Here is a 19,376-nt window from a genome sequence, read left to right as displayed (position 1 = left end):
GGCAGTAACTTTACAAGCACTAATTATGGTCAATTTAGACTGAGAATAGTATCTAGTTATGGTAAGGGGTGAAATAAGTATAGCCAGTTATAATTGTAACGGTTTGCCAGATTATAAAAAAAGATCAGTCTTTACATGGCTAAAAGAAAAGGAATATAACATATACTGTTTACATGAAACTCACTCTACATCCTTAGATGAAGTTGTGTGGAAAAAGGAATGCGATGGTGAAATAATTTTCTGTCATGGACAAAGGAACTCAAAAGGTGTGATGATATTAATTAACAAAAATGTCGATCTGAATGTGCAAATAGTCAGGAATGATTCGCAAGGAAGGTGGATCTTTTTTAATATGAAAGTGGATGAAAAACAGATTTGGCTCATTCATCTAAATGATATGATCCATACTTCTTCGAAAATATTCATACCAATTTATGGATCTTACAGGCAACAAACGATCAAATAATTATGGTGGGAGACTATAACACAGTGTTAAGTACCTCAATGGACCATAAAGGAAATCACTCTACAAACTATCATTACCGTGCCCTTAAGGAAATCAAATATTATGGACACATTAGAAATAGTGGATATTTGGAGACTAAAAAACCCTGACCTAGTGAGATATACATGGAGGAGACTTAATCAAGCTATTCGTCTTGACTACTTACTTGTCTCTTTCTCTCTTGCATCAAAGGTTAAAAAAGTATTAATAGGAGACAGAATGCGATCGGATCATCATCTAATTGGCCTTCACATAACTCTTATAGAATCTCCACGTGGGCGGGGATATTGGAAATGTAATCAAAGTTTACTGGAGGACAATTTATTTGTAACTAAAACAAAATAATTTATAACTGAATTTTTCCAGTACAGGTAGTATAGTATAGGTTCAGCAAATCCCCTTATTGTTTGGGATACATTTAAATGTACCTTCAGAGGTCATTCAATACAATATTCATCAATAATATTCATCTTTCTGTCTAAAGAGAGAAGACTAACAAGGGAAATACATGAACTAATAGTACAGGTAGATAGCAATAATATTACTACAGAGATACAATACATGTTAGAGGAAAAACAAAAAGAACTGGAGGAACTTATTCAAGAACAATCTAATGTAATCTATTACAAAAATAAAGCAAACTGGATGGAATATGGAGAAAAATGCACCAAATTCTTCCTGAATCTCCAACACAGGAACGCTACCAAAAGGAATTTGCAGAAACTCGTTACTAAAGAGTCATCTATGATTCTCTGAAATATATTTTAAAAGAGGAAGCTAAATATTTTAAGCAGATGTTTTCTTATCCGTCTCATCCTCACCCTCTGAATTTTTATTTAATTTATTTTTAATTCACCTTTGTTTAACCAGGTAAGCCAGTTGAGAACAAGTTCTCATTTACAACTGCGACCTGGCCAAGATAAAGCAAAGCAGTGCGATTAAAAACAACAACATAGAGTTACATATGGGTAAAACAAAACATAAAGTCAAAAATACAACAGAAACAGTGTGTGCAAATGTAGCAAGTTATGGAGGTAAGGCAATAAATAGGCTATAGTGCAAAATAATTACAATTAGTATTAACACTGGAATGATAGATGTGCAAGAGATGATGTGCAAATAGAGATACTGGGGTGCAAATGAGCAAAATAAATAACAATATGGGGATGAGGTAGTTGGGTGGGCTAATTTCAGATGGGCTGTGTACAGGTGCAGTGATCAGTAAGGTGCTCTGACAACTGATGCTTAAAGTTAGTGAGGGAGACAAGAGTCTCCAGATTCAGAGATTTGTGCAATTTGTTCCAGTCATTGGCAGCAGATAACTGGAAGGAATGGCGGCCAAAGGAGGTGTTGGCTTTGGGGATGACCAGTGAGATATACCTGCTGGAGCACATACTACGGGTGGGTGTTGCTATGGTGACCAATGAGCTAAGATAAGGCGAGGATTTGCCTAGCAGTGATTTATAGATGGCCTGGAGCCAGTGGGTTTGGCAACGAATATGTAGTGAGGACAAGAGCGTACAGGTCACAGTGGTGGGTAGTATACGGGGCTTTGGTGACAAAACGGATGGCACTGTGATAGACTACATCCAATTTGCTGAGTAGAGTGTTGGAGGCTATTTTGTAAATAATATGCCATTTAGCAGACGCTTTTATCCAAAGCGACTTACAGTCATGCGTGCATACATTTTTGTGTATGGGTGGTCCCGGGGATCGAACCCACTACCTTGGCGTTACAAGCGCCGTGCTCTACCAGCTGAGCTACAGAGGACCACATCGCCGAAGTCAAGGATCGGTAGGATAGTCCGTTTTACGAGGGCATTTTTGGCAGCATGAGTGAAGGAGGCTTTGTTGCGAAATAGGAAGCCGGTTCTAGATTTAACTTTGGATTGGAGATTCTTAATGTGAGTCTGGAAGGAGAGTTTACAGTCTAACCAGACACCTAGGTATTTGTAGTTGTCCACATACTCTAGGTCAGACCCGTCGAGAGTAGTGATTCTAGTCGGGTGGGCGGGTGCCAGCAGCGTTCGATTGAAGAGCATGCATTTAGTTTTACTAGTGTTTAAGAGCAGTTGGAGGCTACTGAAGGAGTGTTGTATGGCATTGAAGCTCGTTTGGAGGTTTGTTAACACAGTGTCCAATGAAGGGCCAGATGTATACAAAATGGTGTCGTCTGCGTAGAGGTGGATCTGAGAGTCACCAGCAGCAAGAGCGACATCATTGATATACACAGAGAAAAGAGTCGGCCCAAGAATTGAACCCCTGTAGCACCCCCATAGAGACTGCCATAGGTCCAGACAACAGGCCCTCCGATTTGACACATTGAACTCTATCTGAGAAGTAGTTGGTGAACCAGGCGAGGCAGTCATTTGAGAAACCAAGGCTATTTAGTCTGCCAATAAGAATGCGGTGGTTGACAGAGTCGAAAGCCTTGGCCAGGTCGATGAAGACGGCTGCACAGTACTGTCTATTATCGATCGCGGTTATAATATCGTTTAGGACCTTGAGCTTGGCTGAGGTGCCCCCATGACCAGCTCGGAAACCGGATTGCATAGCGGAGAAGGTACGGTGGGATTCGAAATGGTCGGTGATCTGTTTGTTAACTTGGCTTTCAAAAACGTTCGAAAGGCAGGGCAGGATGGATATAGGTCTGTAACAGTTTGGATCTAGAGTGTCACCCCCTTTGAAGAGGGGGATGACCGCGGCAGCTTTCCAATCTCTGGGGATCTCAGACGTTACGAAAGAGAGTTTGAACAGGCTAGTAATAGGGGTTGCGACAATTTCGGCGGCTAGTTTTAGAAAGAAAGGGTCCAGATTGTCTAGCCCAGATGATTTGTAGGGGTCCAGATTTTGCAGCTCTTTCAGAACATCAGCTGTCTGAATTTGTGTGAAGGAAAAGTGGGGTTGGCGGAGGGTGCAGAGCTGGTGGCCGGGTGTTACGTTCCCCAGTTTCTATGTTGTGGTTTGTGTATTTTCATGTAGGTATTTCAGGAAATGGGTTCTTGAAATTCCCCAACAAGCAGCTGATTGATTGGATGAACATTGATGATTGGAGAGCTGACCCCGCGCCCTCGTCAGGACGCAGCTGTCTCCAATTACCAACTCCTCCTGAAGCTATATAAGCCCCAGTTGCTCAGAAAAGGCAGGGGGGAACCAGAATGGCTGAGAGTTATAGCATGTTGGTTGTTGCTGAAACAGTTGGTATGTACTGTGTAGTTGTTGCTGTGAGAACCAATTGTAATGTTTTGTGTTAGTTTGTTGCTCAGAGAGTTTCTTTAATGTCCTGAGTTAGTTTTTTTTCTCAGGTTTTGTTGTGAACCAGTTTGTGCAATTTTGTTTCATTTGTTCCCAAGGGGGGAAGGGGAAGGCACCTAGGGAGTGCTTAGGCAAGAGGCCCGCGGGCATACATTACCCGTAGAAGTATATTGTCTATGCACACTAGGAAAGACCTGGGCGGACCATCCCTTGTATTTTAGTTAGTGCACCAGGAGGTGCTAGTTAAGTAAGTAGTGGGTAGGCATGTAAGGTAGGAGAGGGGGCTTTGATATTTACTTTCTTTGCTTTGGTTCCGTCCAGCCCCTTTTCCCCAAACTTACCGTGCGAAGGAATAAATTCCCTGTTAACGGTATTCTCTGCCTTTTGTCATCCTTACTCACACCTACAGTCCCATACCTCTTTCACAGCACAGAGAGTTAAGTTGTAGCAGGGTGTTGCGTTCCCTCTTCCGAGAGGAGTGCGTAACACCGGGGTAGTGGTATCCAGGTGGAAAGCATGGCCAGCCGTAGCAAAATGCTTGTTGAAATTCTCGATTATTGTAGATTTATAGGTGGTGATAGTGTTTCCTAGCCTCAGTGCAGTGGGAAGCTGGGAGGAGGTGCTCTTATTTTCCAAGGACTTTACAGTGTCCCAAAACTTATTGGAGTTAGTGCTACAGGATGCACATTTCTGTTTGAAAAAGTTAGCCTTTGCTTTCCTAACTGCTTGTGTATATTGGTTCCTAACTTCCCTGAAAAGTTGCATATCGCGGGGGCTATTTGATGCTAATGCAGTATGCCACAGAATGTTTTTGTGCTGGTCAAGGGCAGTCAAGTCTGAGGAGAACCAGGGGCTATATCTGTTCTTAGTTCTGTATTTTTTGAATGGGGCATGTTTATTTAAGATTGAGAGGAAATTACTTTTAAAGAACAGCCAGGCATCCTCTACTGACGGAATGAGATCTATATCCATCCAGGATACCTGGGCCAGGTCAATTAGGAAGGTCTGCTCGCTAAAGTGTTTTAGGGAGCGTTTGACAGTGATGAGGGGTGGTCGTTTGACTGCGGACCCGTTACGGACGCAGGCAATAAGGCAGTGATCGCTGAGATCCTGGTTGAAGACAGCGGAGGTGTATTTAGAGAAGGGGTGTCAAACGTCCGGCCCGCGGGCCGGATCAGGGCCGCAAACGGGTTCAATCCGGCCCGCGAGATGATTTTGTAAAGTATAAAAATGCGCTGCAATTTTTCAATAAAATAAACTGCTGTTCCAATTGCGTCCACTGGATGGCGCAATAGCAATTGTGTTAAGCAAGCAAACTGTTTATACCGGGGCAGAGCAAGTAGGTCAAGTCTGTGTTTACTCACAGCCGAGACATCAGTGAGGCTGCAGTGAAAGCTAGCTACCTCATTGCTAATGAAATCGCAGTGGCTTCAAAACCATTTAGTGAGGGTGAATTTGTAAAAACATGCATGATGAAGGCAGCGGAGATTGTGTGCCCTGAAAAGCGTCAGGCTTTTGTAAATATCAGCCTGACAAGAAACACAGTTGCAGACAGGATTTAAATCTTTCAGTGGATTTGGACAGCCAGTTGAAGCAAAAAGTAAAGTCATTTATTGCGTTTTCGGTTGCAATTGATGAAAGCACGGACATTACAGATGTTGCAAACTGGCCATTTTCATCCGCGGAGTTGATGACACATTGACCGTCACCGAGGAGTTCGTGGAGTTGGTGCCGATGACAGATCCAACGACAGCAGCTGATATTTTTACCGCACTCGTCGGCGCGCTGGACAGGGTCGGAGTGGACTGGTCCCGCGCTGTCAGCCTGGCTACAGATGGTGCGCCCTCAATGATCGGGAAAAAAGCAGGCGTTGTGACAAAGTTCAGAGAGAAAGTGCAATCTGCAAATGGAGGACGTGATTTTTTGACTTTTCACTGTATTTTGCACCAGGAGGCTTTGTGTTGCAAGTCATTAAAGATGGATAACGTCATGAAGGTGGTCATCCAAACTGTTAATTTCATCCGATCCAGAAGCCTGAATCACCGTCAGTTTGACAGCCTTCTCAGAGAGAAAGACCACATCTATGGCCTGCCATACCACACCGAGGTAAGATGGTTAAGCCGAGGTGCTGAGGCGTTTCTTTGATTTACGAGAAGAAATTGAACAGTTCATGGAAGAAAAGGGCAAACCAGTGTTAGAATTCCATTCCGCAGAATGGATGCAGGACCTTGCATTTATGGTGGATGTTACAGAGCACCTGATAACAAACAGCTGCAGGGCGCAACAAAGTTGTCACGCAGTATTATGACAGCATACGTTCTTTCAAGTTGAAGCTGTCATTGTGGGAGACGCAACTTGCCGGTGCTGATGCAGCTCACTTCCCCTGTCTGAAAAATGTGTGCGCGACCCAACATGTGGCAGACATGAAGCGGTTCAAAGATAAAATAACGGGACTGTTACGGGAGTTTGAGCAACGCTTTCAGATTTTTGGTGAACTGGAGAAAGACTTCAACGTTTTTTGCTCGCCAATCACCGTGAATCCCTCTGATCTGCCCGTCAGCATCCAACTTGAAATAATAGACTTGCAGTGTGACTTCGGATTTGAAGGGCAAATTTGCTGCAGCTGGCTTGGACACATTTAATCAGAATCTCTTGCCAGGTTACCCCAACTTGACAGCCCTCGCTGCAAAACTGTTGTGCATGTTTGGAACCACATATCTTTGTGAGCAAGTTTTCTCTGTAATGAGCATAAATAAAACAAAGCTGCGCTCAAGGCTCACGCACAAGCACTTGAATCACATCCTGAAGTTGGCTGCCACTCAGGATTTGACGCCTGATATTGATGCGCTGGTGAAAGCTAAAAGATGCCAGGTATCAGGAGTCAAATAAACTATGCAACCCCACTTAAAGTGCTACATGAGACACCCTGATATAGTTCTGTGATCTGTGATATACTTCTGTGAATCACTGAGGCATTGTGTGTTTGTGTGTTCTTTGTCCTCAGAACTTTCAAATAACTTGAGGTGTTTTATGATTAATAGTGATGTTGTGCTTTTGGACACACTGTCCTCAGGCTCCAGCTTTATGTTTATATGTTTTTATGTTGATGTGCTATTGTTTTTAATTGATTTTATTTTATTTGTATATTTAACCTATTCTTGACTCTGTGGTTCTTGCACTTGTTTGGGGAACAGGATTTCATTCTTTTATCTACATTTCTGCCTGAGAAATGACCCCCTGATATAGTTCTGTGATCTGTGAAACAGTTCTGTTAATCACTGAGGCATTGTGTGTTTGTGTTCTTTTTCTTTAGAATTTTCAAATAAACTTGACGTGTTTTATGATTAATAGTGATGTTGTGCTTGTACTATTTTGGACACACTGTCCTCAGGCTCCAGCTTCATGTTGTATGTTGATCGTATTAAAACAAAGAAAACAATCTGAAGTTGTTGTTTTTAAGTTATATATACCATGATTTTTCCGGTCCGGCCCACTTGGGAATAGATTTTCCTCCATGTGGCCCCTGAGCTAAAATGAATTTGACACCCCTGATTTAGAGGGTAAGTTAGTAAGGATGATATCTATGAGGGTACCCATGTTTACGGATTTAGGGTTGTACCTGGTAAGTTCGTTGATAATTCCCATGGGGCGGCGCACAATTGGCCAAGCGTTGTCTAGGGTAGGGGAGGGAATGGCCGGCAGGGATGTAGCTCAGTTGGTAGAGCATGGCGTTTGCAACGCCAGGGTTGTGGGTTCGATTCCCACGGGGGGCCAGTATGAAAAAATAAAGAAAATAATGTATGCACTCACTAACTGTAAGTCGCTCTGGATAAGAGCATCTGCTAAATGACTAAAATGTAAATGTAATAATTTGTGTGAGATTGAGGGCATCTAGTTTGGATTGTAGGATGGCTGGGGTGTTAAGCATATCCCAATTTAGGTCACCAAGCAGTACGAATTATGAGGATAAATGGGGGGCAATCAATTCACATATGGTGTCCAGGGCACAGCTGGGGACTGAGGGGGTCTGTAGCAAGCGGCAACAGTGAGAGACTTATTTCTGGAAAGGTGGATTTTTAGAAGTAGAAGCTCAAACTGTTTGGGCACAGACCTGGATAGTATGATAGAGCTCTGCAGGCTATCTCTACAGCAGATTGCAACTCCACCCCCTTTGGCAGTTCTATCTAGACGGAAAATGTTGTAGTTGGGGATGGAAATTTCAGAATTTTTGGTGGCCTTCCTAAGCCAGGATTCAGACACTGCTAGAACATCAGGGTTGGCGGAGTGTGCTGACGCAGTGAATAACTCAAACTTAGGAAGGAGGCTTCTGATGTTAACGTGCAGAAAACCAAGACTTTTACGGTTACAGAAGTCAACAAATGATAGCTCCTGGGGAGTAGGAGTGATACTAGGGGCTGCAGGGCCTGGGTTAGCCTCTACATCACCAGAGGAACAGAGGAGGACTAGAATAAGGATATGGCTAAAGGCTTTAAGAACTGGTCTTCTAGTGCGTTGTGTACAAAGAATAAAGGGGGCAGATTTCTGGGCGTTGTAGAAAAGATTCAGGGCATTATGTACAGACAAGGATATGGAAGGATATGAGTACAGCGGAGGTAAACCTAAGCGTTGGGTAACAATGAAAGAGATGGCATCACTGGAGGCACCGATTGAGCCGGTCTCGGCGTGTATGGGGGGTGGAACAAAGGAACTATTTGAGGCAGTTTGAGAGGGACTTGGGGTTCCACAGTGAAATTGTATAATAAGAACTAACTGGAACAGCAATAGGCTAGGCATATTGACATGGGAGAGAGGCATAAAGCAATCACAGGTGTTATTAGAGAGAGCTAAGACAACAACTGGTAATGGCGATAAAGTTTGGGCTGAGGCTAAACAGAATAAACAGGACAGGGTACCGTGTAAAGGAACAGTCCAGCAGGCATCATCAATGATGATTACTGTAAGGAATTATTTCCAAATAAAAATAAAAAAAGGAAAATAACAAATGTACAGAAAGAACAGTGCAAAGGCCAAATTACAGAGGAATAACTTTTTGAGGTTATTAAATCCTTCCAGTCTGGATAAACCCCAGGGCTTGATGGTATATCAAACCTTTTTTGATAAACTCAAAGCTCCATTGTTAGCTTGTTTTAACTACTCCTATAGAAAAGGTAGTCTGTCAGGTACTCAGCAGGAAGGTCTGATTTAACTATTTTTAAAACAAGATCCAGATGGCAAATATAAAGATCCAGTCTGTCTAAAAAACTGGAGGCCTCTTACACTTCAATGTTGTGATGCAAAAATACTTGCAAAATGCATAGCACTCAGAATTAAAAAGGTTTTACCAGGTATTGTTCATCCTGATCAGACAGGTTTAATATATGGACAATACATTGGAGACAATATACGACAACTACTAGAAATAATAGAACAACATGAAACATCTAAGAAGCCAGGCCTGGTATTTATAGTGGATTTTGAAAAGGCCTTTGATCAGTAAGACTGGATTTTATTTATAAAGGCCTGGATCTTTTCAATTTTGGTGATTCTTTTATAAAATGGGTAAAATGTATGTATAGCAACCCCAGGTGTAAAATAGTAAATAGTGGCTACATCTCAGAGAGTTTTGAATTGTCAAGAGGAGTTAAACAAGGGTGTCCGCTGTCACCATATCTATTCGTTATGGCCATCGAAATGATAGCTATTAAAATCAGATCAGAATAACAACATTAGAGGATTAGAAATCCAAGGCTTAAAAACAAAGGTGTCCATGTATGCCGATGACTCAAGTTTTATATTAAGTCCACAAGCTAGATCCCTGCAATATCTTATTGAAGATCTAGATAACTTTTCTGGACTCTCTGGACTAAAACCTAATTATGATAAATGTACAATATTACGTATTGGATATTTAAAAAAATACAACTTTTACATTACCCTGCAGTTTTTACCCATAATATGGGCTAACGGTGAAGTAGACATACTTGGTATTCATATCACAAAATATATAAATGAGCTCTCTACAATGAATTTCAATAGAAAACTTGTAAAAATAGACAAGATCCTGCAACCATGGAGAGGTAAATACCAGTCTATTTACAGAAAAATTGCCCTGATTAACTCCTTAGTCATATCTCAGTTTACTCACTTACTTATGGCGCTGCCTACTCCTGATGATTCGTTTTTCAAATCATATGGGCAAAAAATATTTTGCTTTATCTGGGATCCTAAACCAGACAAGATAAAGCGTGCCTATCTATATAATGAATATGAACTAGGTGGGTTGAGATTATTAAATCTAAAAGCACTAAACCTCTCTCTAAAAGCTACGCTTATCCAAAAGTTTTACTTGAACCCTAAATGGTTCTCAAGTAGATTACTAAGAAAAGCTCATCCATTGTTTAAAAATATCCCTTTTGCCTTTGTGCAGATTGCCATGTCTCATTTTCGATTAATTGAAAATTTACCTTTTTTCAAACAAGCACTACAGAGCTGGCTAAAATGTCAATGTCATCCCCCTGAAAAGATAGAACAAATATTACAACAAATATTATGACTGAACTCATGTGCTGGTTGATAAAATACCTGTATTCATGGAAAATATGTTTGAAAAGGGTATTTTGTTTTTAAATGATATTGTAAATTGGAATGGTAGAGTTATGTCTTTCATGGAGTTATCAGAATTGTATGGGAAGGTCTGCTCAATCCAAGATTACAACCAATTGATTACAGCATTACCCCAAAAATGGAGGAGGCAGGTGGCAGCGCGAGGAGGTAGGGAACTGGTCTGTCTGCCCAATATAAAGGATCAAAACTGGCGGAGGAATAAAAATAGCATAAATAGGAAAGTATCCCAGTTTCATTTGAGGACCAGGATGTTGACAGCTGTGCCATACAGATTGCAAAATAATTGGGAAGAGATTTTTGATGTACCGATTCCATAGTACAGGGTGTATGAGTTGATATATAAAACGACGCAAGATTCAAGACTTCGTGCTTTTCAGCTACAATTATTGTACAGAATTCTTGCCACCAACAAAATGTTGAAGATTTGGGACATACAATCACCGCAGCTCTGCAGATTTTGTTGTGAGGATACAGAATCAATAGACCATTTGTTTTGGTATTGCCCTCAGGTAGCCTGTTTCTGGTCTCAGGTTCAGGAAGGGCTGAAAATGCATAACATTGATCTAAAATTGACCCTTGAAATAGTATTGTTGGGAGATCTGGAGAGACCGGGTCAGTCAATTACTAATATACTAATACTCTTAGTAAAAGTATTTATCTTCAATTCGCAATCTGTGGATTCTATTTGATTAGATAGATTCAAATTGTATGTTAAACATCACAACATAGTTGAAAGATATATGGTGCGTAGAAAGATAGGTGGGATGGGCTTAGGGAAGCTGAGGGTTGGGAATTATTTTATTTTTCTCAGGGGGGACTGTGGGGGGGTTCTCAGATGGTTGAGGGGCAGCTCTTGGGGAACTGTGGGGGGAATCTTGGAGGGCTGGTGGGTGGCCTGGCGGTTGGGAGCTTGGGCCAGTGGCTGATGGGTCGCTGGTTCGGGCCCCCGTTTTTGACCTTATGGGAGATCTGTCGACGTGCCCTTGAGCGGGGCGTTGACCCTGGTTGATTCTGTGTGTCGCTCTGGATGGGAGTCTGTTAGATGACTAATGTGATGTAGATGTTGAGCGGCTTCACTGCAAGTAGATTGTATGTTTTAAATGTTCAATAAATAAATATAAAATGGCTGTAATCACTGCCAAAGGTGCTTCAACAAAGTACTGAGGAAAGGGTCTGAATACTTATGTAAATGTGATATTTCCAGTAATTTTTTATTTTAAAACAATTGTTCTAAAGACCTGTTTTTGCTTTGTCATTATGGGGTATTGTGTGTAGATTGATGAGGATTTTTAGAATAAGGCTGTAACATAACAAAATGTGGAAAATGTCAAGGGGTCTGAATACTGTCCGAAGGCACTGTATATTAAAGGGAGTCTCAAACAATGAGAACAAAGTCAAATGTTTTATTGATTAAACATAAACACGTTTTAAATTCACCATATGAAAACCACACATACTCATAAATCTGCATGAACTTGATAAACTGCATTAATATTCTCATTAAAAGTGTCTTGGGCAAAAAATTCAGTCATTGAATGGAAGTAATGAAATAGGCATTTGTGAACATCATATAGCCTACACAGTACAAACACAATATGTAACAGACTTTTTAGACATATGCATTATACTGTATATGTCACACAATGTCTGGATGCAATATTCTACGCAGTAATATTTAACACTGAAATCTGTTCCTCTCGTTATTCCAAATGCATCTGTGGATATTTTCTGTTGATAACATTCATCTTTGTCTTTAATGCAGGGTTTGATGTCAAAGTCAGAAGCTATCAAGTGGAATGGTTACTCTATGTTTTAGAGTGGAATGGTTTTTCTGCTGCTAAGGTAGTTACTCTTTGAATGGCCTCTCTCCCGTGTGGACCTTCAGGTGCATCTTCAGATGGTGCTGGTGGGAGAACCTCTTCTCACACTGGGGGCAGATGTAGGGTTTCTCTCCTGTGTGGACCCTCTGGTGCCTCTTCAGGTTGCCAGCATGGGCGAAGCGCATGTGACACTGGGTACAGCTGTAGGGTTTTTCCCCTGTGTGGACCCTCTGGTGGATCTCCACCTTCTGGGGGCAGCTGAAGCCTTTGTTACAGAACATGCAGAGGAACCGCTTGTCTTTACCGCCTGTTTTTGCTCCCCCTCCCCGAGCCTTGGACCTTTGGTCGTTTGAGTTCAATACCTGATCGAAAAGGCCTTGTGAATCGGAAGGTGCCATCGACATGGACACTGGGTGTAAAGAGGAGTTGGTTGCGACATTTAGATTTGTCTCTAAACTTTCCCTGTAGTCTAAGTAGTCACTGCTGTTGCCCTGTGAGTGTCCTTCTCCTAAATGAGTGTCCTCTTCATTCCATGTCAGAGGAGCGTCGCCCTCCACTTTCACAGTCACTTCATCTACGACCAGACCCTCTCCTTTCTTATCTAGGCACCCTTCAGAGTATACACTACTACTGTACTGGTTCCAGTCCCCTCTCATTGGATTAGTCTGCGTATCTAAGCCCACAGGCATGTCACCAGGTATCATACCTGTCTCTGCAGTGTAAGAACAAGATGGATCATTGCCAGTCTGTAATGCGTCACCTGAGTCCTGATGGGACAGAACCGTCCTTGGGTTACTGTAAAGTAAATACTCTGAGCCGGGGCCGGGACCAGAACGACAGCCCAGTCCCCCCAGCCCCAGTATCTCTGGGTCTGACCTGTGGTCAGATCCTGTGTGTGAAAGCCTTTGTGTTACAGTTAAAGTCTCTGTGTCTGTCTCTGACTTGAGGACGGCGTTTGGCGTTCCACTGTCCTCTGTGATGCTGCGTCGGATCCTGGGCGGCACTCGGGTGGTGGTGGTGAGGTCCTCCGTGGCTACAGGGGGCGCTCCAATCTGGATGTTTCTGCTGTGTCGTGGGTCCTCCTCTCCTTCAGACCTCTCCAGCTTGACCCCAGGACCTGCAGCCTCTGCATCTGCAGGCTGATAAGAAGAGAGGAGGTTATTATCGGTACATGAGTAGGATTACATAACAATGTGGTAGGGAAGTCTCACAAGCTCCCCTATAGCAGATAAATAAGGATGTACATGCAAGCAAGTGAAAAGCCGAGGGGAGCCTTTCTGAAATAAACTGGCCACATTTGATGCACTGTCATTTTGTTGTAATACTATTACACTAACCTCTATCACGATAACTTGCTGGGTTGAGGTTCCACTCCCCTCATTAACAGTGATTGGTTGGTCATCTCTCCATGAATTGTGTACCACTGGCTTCACAAAGCTCCTATACCCTCCAGTGAGATGTCCTTCACCTGAGAGTTTTTTTGGGAAAAGAGGTGGTTAGGTTAGCTACTGTCAACGCTCAACGCTATATTGTACACTATTTACAGTTTTGACACTGTCTAGAATTTATTTTATCTATCTAGAACAAATTATTATTTACAATGACGGCCTACACCGGCCAAACCCGGGCGACGCTGGGCCAATTGTGCGCCGCCCTATGGGACTCCCAATTACGGCCAGTTGTGATACAGCCTGGAATCGAACCAGGGGGTCTGTAGCGACGCCTCAAGCACTGAGGTGCAGTGCCTTAGACCACTGTGCCACTCGGGGTCTAAGGATGTAAGGTAAACTTTGCATAACTTCTTGATATACAAGCAGCATATTGTTTTCAATTAGTAAATAATAGGAAATTCCGTAAATCAAGAATCTGGTTAGAATGTGATATTTTGTCATTGTGCAAAATAGCCAAGCAATCTGGGGAATTATTGTATACTATCCCAAAAACTGACCAAGACCCAATTCTGGTTAACCATATGTGGTTAAGACATCTAAAGTCACACATGTGCAGCGTGGAACGGGCGACAGGCCCTGCAGCCTCTTCGTTTTTAAAAATGTACCTCTTGCCATTCCTCTGTATCGGTCGAGAATCTTGACACCACTGGGACGACTAGCAAGGACGCGTTCTCGCGTTGTTCTATCTGCGCGCTCCCGTGCCACCTTCAGTTCCAATAGATGTAGTTTCCTCCGCAATGCCCTGTTTTCTTTCTGGCTTTGAGTTATTTCCAAACGAAACACTGCATAGTCGTCGTCTACGAGTTTACAGATATCTGCCACGGCTGCATTCGCTAGCACCTCCATTATGGAGGCTATTTGAGTATGAAAAACCACACAGTTAGCCATGTTGGCTAATGTTCACAGCTTGCTAACTAGCGTTACCTAGATAACATGTATCAACCAAGCCCTGTCTCCAACGCAAATTAAATACTACACGGTGTAAGTGTGTGATTCTGTGCAGTTCAATTAGTCATATTTTGAGTTCCAGGGTGTTAGTAAACGTCTAAATAACAGAAATAAAAATGCTAACGTGGAAATTGTTCTTGGTCGCTGTTGACTTCCGGTTACACTGAAGAGAAAGGGATCTTATTGGTTGGCGTCATAGCTCAAAGGGTGTTGTTAAATTAAAAAGGAATGCGCTAGTCTTTGAATTACGGTAGCGAACCGAAATATTCCTTGGTTGGCGAGCCCAAGCGTCAAGACCCACGCTATTGGCCGCTCGATAGCCAATGGGCTCTCAGCATCCGTTTCACCGCCGCGTTCGAGGAGAAGCAGTCTGCTTATTGCGGTGTCCATCCATCTATTACGATTGACTGACAGATAGCAAACTAAATGCCACGCTACATGTACACTAAGCAAGCTAGCTAACGAATTAGATATGGTTACGAGTAGAATTGCTTATTTTCAGTTACAAAAATAGAGCTAAAGTTGCATCATTGACGTTGGTATGCTGCGTTGCACTTCATGAAATCAATAAAAAGCTGGCGACTTTGACAGATAGAGCGGTAGTCTACCGCTGGAAGAAAGTGAAGACAACTACTCAGTAAGGTAGCTAGTTACTATCAGTGGTGGAAAAAGTACCCAATTGTCATACTTGAGTAAAGGTATTGATACCTTTAAAAGAAAGTTACTCAAGTAAAAGTGAAAGTCACCCAGTAAAATACAACTTGAGTAAAAGTCTAAAAGTGTTTGGTTCTAAATATACTTAAGGATAAAAAGTAAATGTAATTGCTAAAATATACATAAGTATCAAAAGGAAAAGTATAAATCATTTCAAATTCCTTATATTAAGTAAAGCAGAAGGCACAATTTTCTTGTTTTTAAAATGTACAAATAGCCAGGGGTACACTCCAACACTCAAGACATAATTTACAAATGATGTATTTGTATTTAGTGAGTCTGCCAGATCAGAGGCAGTAGGGATGACCAGGGATTTTCTTTTGATAAGTGCGTAAATTGGACCATTTTCCTGTCCTGCTAAGCATTCACCATGTAACGAGTACTTTTGGGTGTCAGGGAAAATGTATGGAGTAAAAAGTACATTATTTTCTTTAGGAATGTAGTGAAGTAATGTTGTCAAACATATAAATAGTAAACTACAGATACCAAAAATAACTACTTAAGTAGTACTTTCAAGTATTTTTACTTAGATACATTATAGTAACCAGTGGTGTAAAGTACTTATCTGGCTATGATGTGTTAATCTGATCCCTTCTAGAATGTCAACAAAATTACAAGATGTCTGTACACTTGTAAAGTAATAATAGGTAATTTACCTAATGGTAATTGCTAACTCTGAATTATTGTCATGTCTAGCATGGCAGGCATTTAAATGTATTTAAGTTATTATATTAATGCCACTTTGACATTTATGTTTCCATCATTCCAAGACATGGCAATCAGCAGTAGAAACAATAAACAAAGTGGTTTCCCCGCCCCTGGTACGGTGAAAAGTTGAGAGATGGGCCTGGAGAAATGTAAACACTCAAATTCATAGACATAGCTATGGATGCAAGGACCGACCATCCATGTTATCAAAATTATAGTTTTAACCATGTTTTGAGGCAATAGTGTTTGTTAACATTTTCTTTGTTTACAAATGTTGGAGTAAAACAAGCTTGCATTTTGGGTTCTGATGGGGTGCGACAATTGAACTAAAAGCTCATGAGGCATTTATAATTTATATTCTTCAAGAATCAATGCATACATATAATTAATTTATAATCCAAAAATGGATGTAGCAACTGCTGATTGCCCCTTTAAAGTCTGCCCATTGGACAAACTATCTATCAATGCCAATTGGAGACTACCCCATTGGAAGAAGAGATCAACCACCTCAGGTGTCACTGCCTGTCTCTTCCACCTCAGAAAATGCAGTGCCTTGCCCACACCAATGCAGTGACAAGGGAGAGGGAGGCAAAAGTACCAGTCAAGTAGGGAAAGGGTGGTGGGGTTGGAAAGTAATAAAGGGGAATATATATAATTTTTTAAGGGATATGTATGTGTATACATTTTACATTTTAGTCATTTAGCAGACGCTCTTATCCAGAGCGACTTACAGGAGGTATGTATGTATGTGTGTATATGTATGTGTATGTATGTATATATGTATGTGTGTGTGTGTGTGTGTATGTACAGTGGGGGAAAAAAGTATTTAGTCAGCCACCAATTCAATTGTGCAAGTTCTCCCACTTAAAAAGATGAGAGGCCTGTAATTTTCATCATAGGTACACGTCAACTATGACAGACAAATTGAGAGAAAAAAAATCCAGAAAATCACATTGTAGGATTTTTAATGAATTTATTTGCAAATTATGGTGGAAAAATAAGTATTTGGTCACCTACAAACAAGCAAGATTTCTGGGTCTCACAGACCTGTAACTTCTTCTTTAAGAGGCTCCTCTGTCCTCCACTCGTTACCTGTATTAATGGCACCTGTTTGAACTTGTTATCAGTATAAAAGACACCTGTCCACAACCTCAAACAGTCGCACTCCAACTCCACTATGGCCAAGACCAAAGAGCTGTCAAAGGACACCAGAAACAAAATTGTAGACCTGCACCAGGCTGGGAAGACTGAATCTACAATAGGTAAGCAGCTTGGTTTGAAGAAATCAACTGTGGGAGCAATGATTAGGAAATGGAAGACATACAAGACCACTGATAATCTCCCTCGATCTGGGGCTCCACGCAAGATCTCACCCCGTGGGGTCAAAATGATCACAAGAACGGTGAGCAAAAATCCCAGAACCACACGGGGGGACCTAGTGAATGACCTGCAGAGAGCTGGGACCAAAGTAACAAAGCCTACCATTAGTAACACACTACGCCGCCAGGGACTCAAATCCTGCAGTGCCAGACGTGTCCCCCTGCTTAAGCCAGTACATGTCCAGGCCCGTCTGAAGTTTGCTAGAGTGCATTTGGATGATCCAGAAGAGGATTGGGAGAATGTCATATGGTCAGATGAAACCAAAATATAACTTTTTGGTAAAAACTCAACTCGTCGTGTTTGGAGGACAAAGAATGCTGAGTTGCATCCAAAGAACACATTTACATTTACATTTACGTCATTTAGCAGACGCTCTTATCCAGAGCGACTTACAAATTGGTGCATTCACCTTATAGCCAGTGGGATAACCACTTTACAATATTTTTTTTTGTTATAATATATATATTGATTTTTTTGGTGGGGTGGGGTAAGGGGGGGGGGGGTAGAAGGATTACTTTATCCTATCCCAGGTGTTCCTTAAAGAGGTGGGGTTTCAAATGTCTCCGGAAGGTGGTGAGTGACTCCGCTGTCCTGGCGTCGTGAGGGAACACCATACCTACTGTGAAGCATGGGGGTGGAAACATCATGCTTTGGGGCTGTTTTTCTGCAAAGGGACCAGGACGACTGATCCGTGTAAAGGAAAGAATGAATGGGGCCATGTATCGTGAGATTTTGAGTGAAAACCTCCTTCCATCAGCAAGGGCATTGAAGATGAAACGTGACTGGGTCTTTCAGCATGACAATGATCCCAAACACACCGCCCGGGCAACGAAGGAGTGGCTTCGTAAGAAGCATTTCAAGGTCCTGGAGTGGCCTAGCCAGTCTCCAGATCTCAACCCCATAGAAAATCTTTGGAGGGGAGTTGAAAGTCCGTGTTGCCCAGCGACCGCTCCAAAACATCACTGGAACCTGGTGTACCCGCCACCCGCCAGTCGCTGTCATTTGATTTGAACTGTCTAATCAGAGACTTCAACACATTAGTGCCCACAATGAGTTCATCAACCTGCCCATCAACAATAAGCACTGGGACTACATAACTGAAGCCATAAAGCTGCATTTTTAAGTCACACATGCCCACTGGGCTAGTTTGCTTCCCACCACAACCCACCAGGATGATGTCTGAAGGAGCTAGAAAGTTCCCCTCTACCACTCCTGCCTCCCTCAACCGAGGTACAATATCTGCGCGCAGAGTAGTAGCCATGGACCCACTATCTAACATCCCCTTCAGCTCAACTTTATCCTGTACTAGCACGGTGGTGTAAAACAAACTGTCATTCTGAGTAACTCTCATTGTGTTCTGAAAAATTACTGTGTTGTTCTTGGGTACTGACTCACAAAAGTAAGAATAAACAGATTGGATATTATCATCAGTGGAGGAAAAATAAGAATGCCCCACATTGCCCTCCTCAGAATGGAGGCTTTCTAATTTTCCTGAGACCTGCCAGTCTGTCCACATGCAGGGTTCTGTCGCTGCCCAGCCTCACTACAGTCAAAGCTCATGTGGCCCGGAGAAAAGCACTTGAAGCACAGCTGGTGCATCTGACAGTGAGCTTTGGTCCAGTGATTAGTGCTTCCACAGACAGCGCACTCACGCTGACGTTTGTGGAACTGTTTACGGGGCCCTCTACATTTAACATGTTTAAGTCATTTAGCAGACGCTCTTATCCAGAGCGACTTACAGTTAGTGCATACGTTACTTTTTTTTTCTCATACCCCCCGTGGGAATCGAACCCACAACCCTGGCGTTGCAAACACCATGCTCTACGAACTGAGCCGGCCATTCCCTCCACTACCCTAGGCGACGCTGGTCCAATTGTGCGCCACCCCATGGGTCTCCCGGTCGCGGCCGGCTACGACAGAGCCTGGATTCGAACCAGGATCTCTAGTGGCACAGCAGTGCCTTAGACCACT

Source organism: Coregonus clupeaformis, chromosome 22 (assembly GCF_020615455.1).
Source record: "Coregonus clupeaformis isolate EN_2021a chromosome 22, ASM2061545v1, whole genome shotgun sequence".
In the NCBI taxonomy this organism is placed as follows: Eukaryota; Metazoa; Chordata; class Actinopteri; order Salmoniformes; family Salmonidae; genus Coregonus; species Coregonus clupeaformis.
The sequence above is the reverse complement of the archived record's forward strand: the minus strand, read 5'-3'. Positions refer to the sequence as shown.